Source organism: Nycticebus coucang, chromosome 17 (genome assembly GCF_027406575.1).
Source record: "Nycticebus coucang isolate mNycCou1 chromosome 17, mNycCou1.pri, whole genome shotgun sequence".
NCBI classification, from domain to species: domain Eukaryota; kingdom Metazoa; phylum Chordata; class Mammalia; order Primates; family Lorisidae; genus Nycticebus; species Nycticebus coucang.
In genome coordinates this window covers 74,470,959-74,483,651 of record NC_069796.1, presented here as the reverse complement: position 1 = coordinate 74,483,651, position 12,693 = coordinate 74,470,959, and the positions used below count along the sequence as shown (strand labels likewise).

At 43.6% G+C, this 12,693-nt stretch overlaps 1 protein-coding gene across 4 annotated transcripts in view; it reads right to left on the bottom strand.

The window, feature by feature from the left end:
- KCNIP1 (potassium voltage-gated channel interacting protein 1) overlaps positions 1-12,693 on the bottom strand; it is a 396,149-nt gene that overhangs the window by 63,193 nt on the left and 320,263 nt on the right. The window contains exon 1 of one of the 4 annotated variants that reach the window (XM_053567055.1): positions 553-614. The exons of the other annotated variants lie outside the window; for them this stretch is intronic. The gene's annotated coding sequence lies outside the window, so the exon portion shown is untranslated. Of the gene's footprint in view, positions 1-552; positions 615-12,693 lie in introns of those variants that run through there. 4 annotated transcript variants of the gene reach the window in all.

Below are 12,693 nucleotides of genomic sequence, written 5' to 3'. Positions count from 1 at the left end.
AGGAATGGAGCTAAGTCACAGATGAGGAGGTGGTTTTTAAAACAAAGATTCTTGTGAGGGATGGGGGTTAAAGGGGGGAAAGAAATCGACATTTGTTAAACGTTTTCTAATCGACACACACTGAGATCAGCGTTTTACAAAGGTTTTTATCCCAATGGAATCTTCCCAAGTACTTTTAAAGTCAACATAAGGACTTTTGAAAGTGGTTTCAACCAACAATATACTTATCAAACACTTTCAGAGAGAGTTCAGATGACTTGTGCTGGTCTCATACAGCTAATAATCCATCAAGACCCACATGCACCCAGGGCTGGAAGACCCCGACTCCCTCCATTCTCCCCCCGGACCCGCCCTGCGCTTTCAGCACCACGGACAGCGCACCACTGGGGCGGCGGGAGGAAGGCGGGGAGCAGCGCTAAGCTGTGGTAGCCCGGTTTTTTCAAATCTCTTGGGTCTCGGCGCCGCTTTCCGTGCATTTTCTAAAGGACTTTCGCAAGGACCAAGCCGGAAAACACATTTGTATAAAACGGGGAAGCTCGAGGGCTCGCTTACCGTCTGACAAGTCAATCAGTCCCAGGTAGTGCAAAAGTTTCAGAGAGGAGCAGACCACCACCACTATTCCCAGCGTCTGCAGCCCTTCGGACTCGCCCTCCGCCCACATGCTCACTGGACCCGGACGAGCCCGCAGGACGCCGGGCGGGCGTTGAGAGCCTGGAAACCTCCTTCCGAGCCTGGCTTCCTAAACGTGCACGGTTTATTTTCTACCAGCCTCCTCACCTCTCTCTCTCCCTCCCTGCCTTCCACGCCTCCCGCTCCCTCCACCTCTCCCTACCCCTAGCTGGCAATCTCCGTGTCTCACAGTAATCTCTGCTTTTATTTCCTCTTTTCCCAAGGCGGTTTCTCCAAAGGTTTAATCAACCCCCAAACTTCTGCGAGCTGAGTGTAGCCATCTTTGGCAGCATCTCGTGGCATATTCTCTTGGCAACTCAGGGGAATGTGTGTTAGTATAGACCATTTCAAAGACATAAAGGAAGAGGCTTGCTGGACTTACTGCTTTAGATCTCAGCTAGACTGAGAGATGATAACCCCCCACCCCCAACAGTTTTTCTTCCCTTCCCCAGTGAAGCACCAGGCAAGCTGATTGCTGGAACACAGGTGGTCCCTGCTTTGGTGTCATGAAGTATCCTGGGAAACTGTATCACCGGGGAAGTTATTATAAACTGGACTGAGCATAAAGTTATATTTGTCTTTAGGCTTTTCTATCAGTATCAGAAATTATTAATGGGCAGTCAGGCTAAGTGATCATCAGGCAGCCCTGAATGAGCAAATCTTCTGGGAATAAAACAAAACACAGGAAAGCAGAAGAGTGATGCTGTTCTTGTGTCCTAGAATATTGGGCGCTGGGGGAAACTTCACCCTCTTTCTACTCTGAAACGTCCACAGTGAGCCTGGTGGTGAAAGGTGTCTAGCATGGAGAAAAGGGAAGACTGGAGACTTAGCGCCGCAGAGACCCATCTTTGGGCAAGTTCCTGGATCTCCCAGTTTCCCTTTCTGTGAATAAACTTACCTTAAACAAGAGAACCTATGAAAACAGTAAGAACAGAGCAGGCACTTAAAAAATGCTGGTGTCAGATTTTGAGAATGGACTATGTTGGCAACACTGTGGGGAAAAGGTCCTCTCGGGAATCATTGGTAGGAATGTAAACTCAGAAATAAAAATTGTATATTCTCTTTGTTCCCGAAACTTTATGCACAGAAATTTTACTTGTAGGGATGCCTGCATATGTGCAAGGCTGTTCATTGCATCCTTTGCTGATAACAATGAAAGACTGAAATGGCTTATATGCTCATCAGTGAGAAAACTGATTAAAGAAATTATAATGCATACATAAAAGGAGTGCTACGTAGCATAATACGGCACAGCTATGCATCTTTTCCTGGAAGAATACCGAAAATGTACTGTTAATTGAAAAAAATAAGTTGTTTGGTATATTACCATTTTAATATTGAAAAGGGACGCACCCACACACATACCACGCCATGCTGGTATATACACAAAATATTTTCAGAAGGGTACACTGACAAATGAGAATTTATCTCCTGTCCTCTAGAGAGGAGAACTGAGGGCCTGAGGTCAGAGGGTGACCCTGTTCTTGACGTTTTCTCCCCTGTATGTGTGTAGTGGATCTAAAACAACAGTAAAGTGAATACCGGTCTCTCCCTCCTTTCCGTCTTTGTGAAAGGGAAGACATAGTCTACATATCTGAGTGAGACTCCAGCAGATCTTCTCTGCTCTGCTCTGCAGCTCTCTTCTCAGTCCTATGTGTCAACCCCCAATTTCAAGGGTGTCTGGGCAGTGGTGTCCTGGAGTCGGCCTGTAGCAGCTCGTGAAAGCTCAGTGCTAACAATGCAGGGAATCTTCCAGGTGTTTGATAAATCTGTGGTAGCTTGAAATCAGGCAGAGTAGGAGTGTTTACACCAGGGAAATCAGCAAATGCTAGAAATCAGTGTTCCTTCCCACTCGCCATTGCCACTGATTTGTCAGGATACCACACTGCCATTCTACATCCCATCTGCCCATAAGAAAACCTGACACATTCCCTGCCTGGCGATGTGTTTCCTCCCCTCTGCAGCCCTGGCAAGTGTAATACTCAGTCCACTGGGCTTGGTGGGACTTTAGGCATTAGCATACCCAGTCACGAGGCACTAAATTAGAAGCAGGGAGACTTCCAAGTTTCTAGTAAATTAATGCTTTGTTGTCTAGCCTGTATTGCTTCTGGTTTTGACCTCCTCCTTCCCCTCTCTCCACTGCTTCTTCTCCAGCAGCTCTGGGAAGGTGCTGGTCCTGGCTGCCCCACCTTGGCTCAGGCGTGCTCCCTGGTCCAGATGTGAGCTCCAGGCAGATGCTGTGGTCTCAGGCACTTTCCCAGGCTTCCATTCCACATTTGCATCTATTGCCCTATTTTACCTCACACACAACATTCCCTGTTTAGTTCCACCAGCAGGTAATCCTGAGCATCTGTTAGATGCAAGGCCAGGTGGTAGGAATTAGATTTAATCTCTCATTGCTTTCTGGTATTTCTGGGAATGAATGATGCCAGGAACGAGTGTTCCCACTTGCTGCTTTGCCGTTATCATGTGCAGCGGTTCTCAACCTGTGGGTCATGACCCCTTTGGGGGTCAATGACCCTTTCACAGGGGTGACCGAAGACCATCCTGCATATCAGATATTTACATTATGATTCATAACAGTAGCAAAATTACAGTTATGAAGTAGCAACGAACATAATTTTATGGTTGGGGGTCACCACAGCAGGAGGAACTGTATTAAAGGGTGGCGGCATTAGGACGGTTGAGAACCACTGATGTAAAGACTTAAATTCTTCTAAGAATTCTGACCTCAAAGATAAGTTCGTTTTCCAATTGTCTCCCAACCTTGAACTTTAGGAACATCTGTGTCTCACGTGAGTCACCTCCATGGCAACCAGAAAGATTTACCTACTATTTCCCCCAATTTTTGAAGTGTCATTTCTCATCCTTGAGAAACTAAGAAAGAAATTCAGGCCTTCTAGGAGTGGGTGTCTGAGTATCAAGTCCAAGTCTATCTGCCTCAAATGCCATGCTCTCCTCATGTGTCTAGCTAATGAAAGGCGAGTCTGTGGTGTGGCATTTGTGAGAGCTGTGGGAACTGTTTATTAGAGAACCTGCCTTTTTCTCATATCACAGTTCCATCCAGAGTCACGTGGTTTCTGTGCAAACCTTCCTGCTACATGTAATTCACATTTAGATCTCTCTAAAGTTCCATCTTTGACTTAAAGAGAAACTTGTGCCCTAACTGGAGCATTGTGGAATCTATTTCACAAATTACTTTGTACTATTTCCACATAGATTGTGAAGTAAACATGTTTGCATTGGAGATGTGAGCCTGTACAAATTTTGACACTTCTCTCAGTATTTTGTCTGAAATTACTATTTTTTGGCCAATAATATTCACTTTCTTAGCCATCCTCAATTCTTGTCAATATTAGTGGGCATCCTCCCACCTTAAGTTGATTTGCCACAAAGAAACAAAGACTTGATCATTTGTGAGAAGTTCTGTTTGGGTGAGGATGGGTGGAGGGACGCTTAGCTGATCTCATGTACCAGATTCCCAACTTGTGTTCTGCTCCATCTAGACACCAAAAAAAGGCTGGTTTCCAATCTAAGCCTTCACATCTTGACAAATGAACACTGGCCATGGTCTTCAGGTTCCTCCGAAGTCTTGGAAACCAAGATGGTCACACTGATAACAAAAGTCCCTGGGTTTGAATTTTAACTCTGCCACCTATTAAATGTGTGACCAGGACAAGTCACTTAAACTTTTGGAGCCTGTTTCCTTACCTAGGATAACATTTAAACCCACATCACGAGATTGTTGCAGTAATGAAGCACGATACTCCCATAACCTGCTGAGCACAGTCTTTGACATCCAGTGCTCCAAAAAAAAAAAAAAAAGAGAGACATCCAGTGAAAACCAGTCTGGCGCAGGGCTCTAAAGTGCAGCCTCTGGGCCAGACTCTGAACTCTGCGCCCTCTTAGTTCTGTGACTTTTGTTGTGTTACTTAACCTTTCTGGGCCTGAGTTTTCTCACCTGTAAAACAGAGATAGTCTGAGTATCTACTTCAGAGAGTTGTTGTGTAATTGAAATGAATTATCAAATAGTAGCTATTCATAGAAAGAACTGTGTCAGTATCATTATCACTATTATGATTCATAAGCTCAAGTGGACAATAATCAGATGGGTCCCCTGGAGAAGTCATAGACATTATGTATTGATTAGGGGTTTGGATCTGCGAAGAGGAAGGAATAACTATTTTAGCAAAGAGAATCAGACTTTCTTTGGAAATTGCTGGGTGCTTGAACTTCAGTTCTCTAGCCACAAGTCCTCCTTCTAGGCAAACGTTTTTAGCTGGGTATGATTTGTTGTGGTTTAAATCTCACTTGAGTGTCTGCCCCTGGCAATTACAAAATCAAATTCTGTTTTAGCTCACTACTTCTGCTGTTCTCAGCTTGCTTGTTGGGGTGTAACCCGGAGTAAAGAGAGGGGCCTTGTGGCGCCATGTCCCGCAAGCCTGGAGCAATGCTGGTGGCTGACTGGAAACACGTGTGCAATGCGACATCCACATTCCCTTGACTCTCAGGGCTCGCTGCTGGTGTCTGGGCTTTCTGAGTGGTTCTCCTGGTAAGGTACGGCCTAACCCTCATTTAGATAAACTCATTTGGTAGGATCCTAATTTTCTAGACTGTTTTTTGCAGTTGGTATAAAAATATTGCAAATAATTGCATTTGGAGTTTTCTTTTCTTTAGAAAGCATGAAAGAAATGAACGAATTCCGCAGAGCACCATCTCAGAGCTTCTGATTCTACCAGAAAGCAAATTATTTAACTGCAAGATGGTTATGATTCAGAGAGAAAATCATTACTATTCCCATCACAGGTCAAAATGGGAAAATTATTCTTGCGTTCTTAGCCTCGTCTTTATCTTGGTGCCCTTTTGAGGGCACAGGCTGGGTTTGTTTAAATTAGTTTTATAATGATGATGATAATTGTGTAATAATAAAACAATGACACCCTTCCTTCCTTCCCCTCCCTCCCTGTTTTCCCTCCCTCTCTCCTTTCTCAGATATTCATGGTCCACCTGAGCTCTGTGTACGTGCTAGACAGCATCGATGGATCCAGAGGTCCTCAGACTTTTTAAACAGGGGGCCAGTTCACTGTCCCTCAGACCTTTGAAGGGCCCGACTATAGTTTAAAAAAAAAACAACTATGAACAAATTCCTATGCATACTGCACATACCTTATTTTGAAGTAAAAAAACAAAATGGGAACAAATACAATCACACCGCCTCATGTGCCCCGCGGGCCGTAGTTTGAGGACCCCTGGTCTTAACATTAGGAAGTTCACAATGTCAAAACTTTTCAGGATTTTTACGTCGCAAAGTTCTGTTTAACTTTTTCTTTTCGTAGAGACAGAGTCTCACTGTATCGCCCGCGGGTAGAGTGCCGTGGCGTCACATGGCTCACAGCAACCTCCAACTCTTGGGCTTACGCGATTCTCTTGACTCAGCCTCCCAAGTAGCTGGGACTACAGGCGCCCGCCACAACGCCTGGCTATTTTTTTTGTTGCAGTTTGGCGGGGGCTGGGTTTGAACCCGCCACCCTCGGCATATGGGGCCTGCGCCCTACTCACTGAGCCACAGGCGCCGCCCTCTGTTTAACTTTTTAAATCTCTTTGCATGTTGTAGTTTCTGAATAAATATTTGTGGAAAAAGACCGTGCCACGCTTCATACTCAACTTTTGGATTAGGATACAACACTAGTCGTTTCTGCCTTACAGATAAGAAAGCAGAAGCAAAGAGAGGGAAAGTAAGTGGTATTTGCATTTTCCATACAGGGAACACTGTGTATGCTGGACTGTCCGCAAGAGCTTTCTCCTTTATCTCAGTCATCACAACAACCAGTGATGTTCTTACTGGTGTCACCTTACAGAGCAATTTTATTTATTTATTTATTTATTTATATTAAATCATAAACACATAGATCATGTATACATTAATGCATTTATGGGGTACAATGTGCTGATTTCATATAGAATTAGGAAAACTTATAGAATTAAGTTAATATATACCTCATCTCGTTTACTTAATTATTGTGTTAAAACATTTATACTCTATACTTAATGGATCCAACATGTACCCTTGCAATATGCCCGTAGGTGTGATCCCATCATTTGCCCTCCCTCGATCTGACCTCCCTCCTCCCCTCCCATCCTGGGCCATAGTTGTGATCTATTCTTCATATGAAAATGTGAGGGATTGTAAATTGGTTTCATAATAGTACCGCGTACATTGGGTATACAGAACAATTTTAGACAGATGCTGAAAGGAAAAAAAAGCACTTCAGTACATCTGGCTAGAAGCCTGTCTTTCAGAATGACACCATTTCGAAGAGGTCTCATCCTCTAACTGGCTTTCCATGTAACCTGACCAGACTGGTTCTCCACCCCCCCAGTCCCCCAGTCTCCCTTAGGGGTCAACTCTCAAAGCCAGGTGTGCTCATTTGATTCTATCCTTAGCTCATGGAGACTAGGGGGAAGGGTTGACAAATGGAGAGAAGCTTCCTGGGTTTTCCCCTTGCTTTTTGGAACACCCTCATGATAGATTAGTCCAGCGGTTCTCAACCTGTCTCAACCCACAGGAACTGTATTAAAGGGTTGTGGCATTAGATAGGGTGAGAACCACTGGATTATTCCAAGGACCTCAGAAAGTCAATATTGGAAGGATCTTAAACCCTGTTTTCAGAATTCCATGTCCTTTGGGATGAACTTCAGGACCCACAGCCCCCAGCGTTCCCAGGACTCAAGTTTTCACTCTGCATGTCATCAACAGCCTCCTCCCCGCCTGCAGTTCCAGGCTGAGGAGGTGGAGATGTAGATCTCTCTGCTTAAAACAGGCAGGAGAACAGGAATGGATGCTTCCTGGCAGGGAAGAATAATGCGCGCATTCATTAATGAGTGCACAGTGTTCCTGTCGACTGTCAGCCTAGTCATTTGCTGGTTTGAGCAAAATTTAACTGTTGTCGCTGGAAAGCTATTTGTAAATAAAGCCAGTGAGTAACGACATTTAAATATCCTCTGACATATTTCAGTTTTTATCTCCTTTGCTTCTCAGGAGGGATCCAGGCTCTGTTGGAATTTCAACAGAAATTCCAATTAAAACGCACATTTGTAATCAAGACTGTGGATTTAAATGAACGAATTCACTTCCCTCCCTCCCTCCCTCCCTTCCTTCCTTCCTCTCTTCCTCCCTCTCTCCCTCCCTTCCTTCTTTTTCCTACATTCTTTTCTTCCTGGCCAGGTATGCTGCTAAATACCCCACAGTGCACAGAACAGTCCCTGCACAACAATACAATACACGACTCTGTCTCAAAATGTCAATAGTGCAGAGATGGAGACAGCTTGCTTGAGCAAGTACACTTGGAAATAGAGTTCTTACATCACAGGGTATGTTCATCTTCCACTTTACTAAGTACTGGCAAACTGTTTTCCAAAGTTTTGTTTTTACTAATTTTTGACACAACTGGCAGCGTGTGCAAGAGCTCTCCCCTACTCCTATGTTACTGATTAAAAACCCGAGGCATTGGAGAGCTGCGGAGTGACTTGGACAATTTATAACGTGACAAAAACATTAATAAAGATTTGCAAAGAAATAAGTGTTTTATCTTTCCAGAGAGGACACAACAAAGGAAAATAAATTTAGTCCTTCAATTCAAGAGACATTTACAAAGTTTCCATTATGTGCCAGAAACTATACACTTATTTTCTCAAATCTTCCCCAAACTGTACAAGTTTACCAGCATAGGCTGGTATAGCAGGACTCTGAGGTCACACAGAACTGATATTATGTCCCAGAACAGTTATTTACTAGCTCTATGTCTTAGAAAAGTTGCTTAAGTTCTCTAAGTTTCAGTTTTTTTATCTGTCAAGTGGGTGTTATAATAAACCTCATTGTATTGTTATGTTGGAGATAATGCAATAGCTGACCCGTAAATATTAGTTGTCATTGTCAACATTATCATCATCACTCTCATTGAACAAATCAGGATAAGTAAGTTGCAAGAGGTCACAGCTAGTAAGTGGTACTAGAATTTGAACTCAAGTCTGTCTAACTCCAAAGTTCATCTCATTTTAACTGTGAGGGGAGGATTCTTGGTCCATCCTACCAATTTGGACTAATGTTGAGGCGGAGCACTTCTGGATTACCAAAAGTTAGAATTCATCACACACTTTTAAATAACAAATTTTAATGTTTTGTGAATATTTAGTAACTCAACTAAGTAAAACAAATGCTGCCAAGGTAGCAGTTCCCTGGGGACCTACTGTTATAACAGGTAGACAAGGATAATGTGTAATTAGAGTATAGGCTGCATGAAAATGATCCACAGGGTCTGAATCCAGCTTATTACCTTACAAATTATAAATATCTCCTTTGCCATGTTTTTGCTATTAATCTGCTCTGCCCTTGAAGATAAACTAACTGAAACCTACTGCCTAGGCAAACGATCACACATTTTGAATTAGTAGTGTCAGAATGAACAATGCTGGCCTTCCTACACCCTGTTTGCAATCAAATCTTCCTATTTCTCCTCCGTTTCCCACCCCCCTCCCTCCTGGGAAGACATTTGTCTTCAGAGGCTGGCAATGAGGCATTTGCCATTAGACACATTATGACATGTTTTAAATATGCTCTAAGAAGCCAAGGCTAAATTACACTGTTGAGTTATTAAAAACAGCTCTCAATGCTATTATTATTTATTGCATTTTCAACTCTCAGCAGCAGCTGATTACACAGCTTAATCTTCCATATATATATTTTTTAAATTCTCTATCCTGAAATTAAATTCTCCCCGCAACGAATAGGCAAGGTCAGCCACTAAGCACCCTTTGGAAAAGACAGCTTGGGTTCTGCGAAAGAGTTTGATTGACAGTCTGGGGACAGAGGATCAGCCACCCCAGGGGAGGAAGTCCCTTATTTGAAATATGTGGGCACCTCTTTTCCAAAGTGCTTTCAGAGGGAGTTCTTCAAAATCACAGGAGTCACCCTGCCAGCTCCTTCTATGCAGCCTTGGCAGCTGCCATCGTTAGCTGTCATTGAAGGGCCTCTGTGACTGGACCCTACCTGCCTCCCCAGCCTCATGGCCCACGGCTCCAAGGCTCCATGTAGGACTCAGTCATCATGGTGACTTGCATTTTTCTCCCATGCCAGCTGCTGCCCCTGAACCTTCCCATATGCTGGTCCTATGTCCTGGAATGCAGCCCCCACCCAATGTCTTAATTTCTTGGCCAATGTCTTCCCTTTCAGACTCAGCTTAGAGAACAGCTCTTTTGTGAAGCCTCTGCAGTGTGGAGTAGGAAGATTTTTTTTCCCCCTTGCTTCCACTAAAGCTCATATTTTCATCTACTGTAGCACGTGACCTACCGTATTGTCATTTATGTGTCATTATGTGTATTTTTATGTCTTTTTCTTGTTATGTTGTCTTGTAATGTTGTAAACTGCTTGAGGATAATGATAAACTTTAGTTGTCTAAACTCTCTGCATAATGCCCTAGCACAAAGTAAGTGCTTTGAGAATTAAGAAATCCAAAAATAGAAGCAGTGTAGTGGAGGAGAAAGAGCTGAAGCTCTTGAATTAGCCCTGTGTTCATTCACTCACTCATTCATTCAACAAATATTTATTAAGCATCTATTATGAGCCAGGCACTGTGCTAAACATTAGAGATACAATGATTAGAAATCAATGGCTATCATGCTAATGACCTATTGGAGGAGACAGATACGACTCAACTAATAGCACAAATACATGATTCTAAGCTGTGACAAGTCATACCCAGAGCTCAACCCAAACTGGAGTGGTCTGGGTTGTTTAATCAGGGATGCCTTCCTTGAGGAAGTGATGCTGCGGTAAGAGATGAAGACCAAAAAGGCATTAACTAGATGGCAGATGGGGCAAGAACACTTAAATCAAAAGGGATGACATGTGCATCAGTCCTGAGCCACGTGGGGCCTGAGTGTGGAGGAGGTGTGTGGGAACCAACTGAAGGCCAGTGTGGGCAGGGGTGGAGGTGGCGTTGGGACAGATAAGGCTGGGAGGCACTGAGGGGTCGTGCCATGCAGAGTCATGCCACGGATTTGTCTAGCCTGGCAACAATGGATTTTCAAAACAGGAATAACATCCTGTGCGTATATTCATGTGTGTTTTCAAATGTCTGCAATGTAGAGAACAGAACGGAGGAGGACAAAGTACTAGAGATTGTAGGGTTTTTGTATCCACAGACTTCCTGAAATGACGCAGTGACAAGCTGGGGTTAATGCCTTAAGGACTATGTGGAAGTGGGAAACCTTCTGGAAGTCCTCAGGAAGACGCTGGACCATGGATCAGCCTCAAAGGCCTGCTCTAAGATGTCCCTCTTCTAAACTGGAAGCTCCTTCCGGGGAAGTGCCAGCATTTCCTGGGGTTAACTGGGTTGCCCTCAAGCCAGCTTACAGTGGAGCTCACAGGTGCTATGCCGGAGCTCAGGACAGCTCTATACTTTGTAGTTTATGACTCTAGGATAACAAGTTTGGAGAACTAGGTCTTTCCTGTAAGTTCTGCATCTAACTTCTGGGTTTGGGAAGGGTTAGGTCAGCTCCAGACTAGACTTAATTTGCTACTTTGGGAAGAATGGGACCCTGGGAGGTCATTTGATACATCTGTCCATTCCATCCAGTCATCTGTCCCTCCCTCTGCCCATCTGTCCATCCGTCCATCCATCCATCCAACCATCCATCCAACAAATAGTCACTGAGAAAATGCCAGAGGCGAGTCTGGAACCTGGCCTCTTGATCCCTAACACAGGGCACCCTGTGTGCTGGTCCTCATCTGTACAGTATCAGTTAGTGTCTGTCAGTTTTAGCCAAGGTTTGGAATCTGGCCCAAGCACTGTCACAGAATTTTGTTCTTTTAGTTCTTAGGTTGCTGAATTGAAGCTCCAGGCAAACCCTGCATTCTCTCCTGATTTAATTGGCCTATTATTTTAAACTTTTGTAGATAAGGGAATAAAAAAGTCAGTGGAATATTGTATTCATCACATTCAAATTAATATGTTTCATTACTGCAAAGACAAAGAGTGTAATTGTAATATTTTCTCAAAACTTTTAATTGAACAAAGCATGGGAGGGGGGAAGTGAAAATGGAAACCACCAGGCTCACATGTTGCTTTTCTTTTTCTCAAAATGTGTGCTGTCTGTGATCCACTCATCTCATTAGTGTTAATGATGAACTAAAATAAAATGGCATTTAGCACTGTACTGAGACTTTAATTACAGCCAAACCTTCATACCCAGGAACTCTCTGAAGTCCAAGATTGTTATTCAGAAGTGGTATAACCTTCTGCTGAGCCAGCAGTACCCCACACTCACTCCATCCCCTGCTGCTGGAGGGCTGCTACATCCTTCTATCTGTTCGTTCACTCATCCCTTCATCAAATTAATTCAATGTAGTTTTAAAAGAAAAAAAATGAGTATTTATTAAATAATACCCCATCACTTTAAATACTTATGTATAGTCTAATATTGTACCAGGGACATAGGGAACATTCAAATAAGGGTAGTTAGTAGTATTGTATACATTATCTCATTTAATTGTCAAAAGAGTCTCATGATGTGAGGACAAATTATTATTATGTCTATTTTACAGGAGGTAAAACTGAGGTCCAGAGAGACTAGGTAATTTGTATCAAATCACACTGAGTCCATGTTTTCCTGCTTTACAATGCTGAGCTAGAAGGGGTATTTTGGGTGACCTAAATTCATTCATTCATTCATTCATCCAACACACATTCATCACCCACTATGTGTCAGATCTACACTAGGTGCTAGAGAGAGCTCAGTCCCGTTACTCACAGGTGGCGCAGGCACACAGGTGAACGGAGGTAACAAGACAGTGTGGCGGATGCTAAGGAGCAACAGGAGGGCCATGGAGACATAATGCAGTGTGCTGAGCCCAGCCTGGGATCCAGGAGGGGTTCCTTAAGCAGGTAAGAGTAGTTCTGGGCCAGAATTCCTACAGATGGACCAAGTCACTCAGAGGGTGGCCTAATAATTCTTCTTCCAGAGACT